This window comes from Penaeus chinensis, chromosome 11 (assembly GCF_019202785.1).
Source record: "Penaeus chinensis breed Huanghai No. 1 chromosome 11, ASM1920278v2, whole genome shotgun sequence".
Taxonomy (NCBI): Eukaryota; Metazoa; Arthropoda; class Malacostraca; order Decapoda; family Penaeidae; genus Penaeus; species Penaeus chinensis.
Genome location: NC_061829.1, coordinates 36,590,130 through 36,593,554, shown reverse-complemented (window position 1 = coordinate 36,593,554; position 3,425 = coordinate 36,590,130).

The following is a 3,425-nucleotide window of genomic DNA, read 5'->3' as shown; positions in this document are numbered from 1 at the left end:
CCCTTCCCTTCTCCCCTTCCCTTACCCATCCCTCCCCTTCTCCCCTTCCCTTAGCCATCCCTCCCCTTCTCCCCTTCCCTTAGCCATCCCTCCCCTTCTCCCCTTCCCTTACCCATCCCTCCCCTTCTCCCCTTCCCTTACCCATCCCTTCCCTTCTCCCCTTCCCTTAGCCATCCCTCCCCTTCTGCCCTTCCCTTACCCATCCCTCCCCTTCTCCCCTTCCCTTACCCATCCCTCCCCTTCTCCCCTTCCCTTAGCCATCCCTCCCCTTCTCCCCTTCCCTTACCCATCCCTCCCCTTCTCCCCTTCCCTTACCCATCCCTTCCCTTCTCCCCTTCCCTTAGCCATCCCTCCCCTTCTCCCCTTCCCTTACCCATCCCTCCCCTTCTCCCCTTCCCTTACCCATCCCTCCCCTTCTCCCCTTCCCTTACCCATCCCTCCCCTTCTCCCCTTCCCTTAGCCATCCCTCCCCTTCTCCCCTTCCCTTACCCATCCCTCCCCTTCTCCCCTTCCCTTACCCATCCCTCCCCTTCTCCCCTTCCCTTACCCATCCCTCCCCTTCTCCCCTTCCCTTACCCATCCCTTCCCTTCTCCCCTTCCCTTACCCATCCCTCTCCTTCTCCCCTTCCCTTAGCCATCCCCCCCCCCTTCCCCCTCCCCCCTCCCCCAGCTGCGGTCCCGGGCGGGCTTCGGGGAGAGACAGGCGGCCGTTCATGAGGAGCCTCGAGTACACGGCCGTTGTGAGCGCTCTCCTTCGTAATTACTACCGCCATATTAGTCTTCAGCGACGTGGTGGAGGGAGGAGGAGGAGGGGGGAGGGGGGGAGGGGGGAGGGAAAACTGAGATGCCTAGCGGGGCGCTTTCCCGCTCTCCCGCTCTCCCTCTCTCTTCTATGGCTCTTCTGTTCTTTTCTATTATCTTTTCTTCTCTAATATTCTCTTCTCCTCTCTTCTCTTTGCTTCTCTTCTCCGCTCTTCTCCTCTCTTCTCTTTGCTTCTCTTCTCCGCTCTTCTCCTCTGCTCTTTTCTCTTTTTCTTTTATCTCTTTTCTCATTTAATCTCTTCTCTCCTTTCGTCCTTCCTCTTCACTCTTTTTTTCTCCTTTCTCCTCTCTCCCCGTTATTTCCCCTTCCTCTTTCCTCCCTCCCCTTTCCTTTCTGCTTTCTTCTCTCTCCTTCTCTCCCTCTTCCACTTTTAACATATTTTTCTTGGCCTCTTTACTTTCTGCATCATCCGTTGCTTCTTCCCTTGTTCTGTGCATTTTGGTTTGTTTTCTCTCTTTTTGTTGCCACTCTCTCTGTCATTTTAGCGTTTCTCCTTCGTCCCTTTTCCTTATGCCGTCTACTTCATTCACATTCACACCCTATCCACTTTACACCCCATCATAGTAATCCCCGTTTGCACTCCCATCACCGCCATCCACTTTTTGCCCCATCATTGCCATCCACTTTAAACCTCATCATTGCCATCCACTTTAAGCCCACCATTGCCATCCACTTTAAGACCACCATTGTCATCCACTTTTACACTCCCAACATTACACTCCCTCCTTCCCTCCCCACCTCTTACTGCCATCCACTTTAACTCCCATCCTTCCCATCCTTCCCTCCCTTCCTTCCCATCCCCCCTCCCCATCCTATCACAGCAAGAGAAGAATCCATAAGCACAATCCGCCATGAACACGATATTCTAACACATGGCTTATCGACTCAGTTTTAAAAGATGGCGCGTCAATAACCATCCTTTTTTTTCACACCTCCGAACGCTTGGGGTGTTTACTCAGTACATTTATGATCGAGAAGAATTGGTGTTTGTTGATACCTGAGAAAGCGAGCGAAGAGATAAGTGGCGCCAATTACCTGACAAGTAGCGGCTTACGTACGTGTGTTTGGGGATCTGGGGGGATGTTGCTGCGCGCTGAGTGGCAGACACCGCCCGGCTTTTTAATTCGCTCTGTCCGTGGTCTGGTCCGTGGCTTTGTTTTCGTACGTGTTGAATTGTGTGGTGTTGATTTTTTTTTTTTTTTAATTAGTCTTCTCTCCTTTTTTTCTCTCCTTTCTTCTCTCTCTTTCTTTCTCTCTCTCTCTGTCTCTCTATCTTTCTATCTATCTCTTTCTCTCTTCTATCTCTATCGATCTAATGATTTAGCTATTCTTTTCTCTCTTTGTTTCCTTGGATCTCTCTCTCTCTCTCTCTCTCTCTCTCTCTCTCTCTCTCTCTCTCTCTCTCTCTCTCTATCTATCTATCTCTCTCTCTCTCTTTCTCTCTCTCTCTCTCTCTCTCTCTCTCTCTCTCTCTCTCTCTCTCTCTCTCTCTCTCTCTCTCTCTCTCTCTCTCTCTCTCTCTCTCTCTCTCTCTCTCTCTCTCTCTCTCTCTCTTTCTCTCTCTCTCTCTCTCTCTCTCTCTCTCTCTCTCTCTCTCTCTGTGTGTGTGTGTGTGTATATATATATATATATATATATAATCATGTATGTATGTATGTATACATATATATATTTCCATTCAATGTAGTTGGAAACAGGTAGCACCAGTCTGTGTGAATGAAAATCCTAGTTGGCAGCTGCTGAGCCCAACCTTACCTCTTTGCATTTACTCATTGCAAATATGTTTTTCTTGGTTTCGTATGCGTTTATTTTTCTGCCATTGTAATTACTGAACCATTTGAAAGAAAATATAAAGAAAAAATAATCACCATGAAATATTTCACAGATAAAGGGGCGGGGCTAATGACGTCATCACGTTTAGCCATTGAGATTGCGCTGTGAGTTATTAGATAGAGTTAGATACACAACTATTAGTATAATTTACTCGATATTGTTATAATTACTAGAAGTAAAACAAAAATCCCCCCCCCCCTTTTCTTTATAATAAGGAGGAGCTCCTTACCATTAACAGTTGTCAGATTACTCTTGCGAAAAAGTCAATTTCATTTTCAATAGGCTAAATGGAAATGGAACTACCTGGTTATATGTACCTTATATCCTTATACCTTTAACTCTCTCTATATATTTCTCTTTCTCTATGTATTTAAGTATATGCGTGTCTATGTACGTGCCAGTGTGTGTGTGTATGCCCCCCCCCCCCCCACCATCGCGTGCCGAGGTCTCCGAAGGCCAGTCAGCAGCAGGTCATTACGCGGAGAACGTGCCCTATGCCTTGACCTCGCTCCGTGCCAGGACAGTCGCCTCAAAGATACCGAGAACAGAAAAAAAAAAAAATAGAAATTAAAACATGGAAAAAAAAGAAGAAAAAGTCGTAATTCTATACAGATGCACGATATTTTTTTTATATTTTTTTTTTGCTGGCCTGGTGCTGATAATGGCCGCGCTCAAAAGCTTCGTTCAGATCCTAATTTCGAAGTATGAAGTTTTATTCAGATAATAATCTAGTGGTTTTACTTTTGGCCTGCTGTTCGAATTTAAGTTT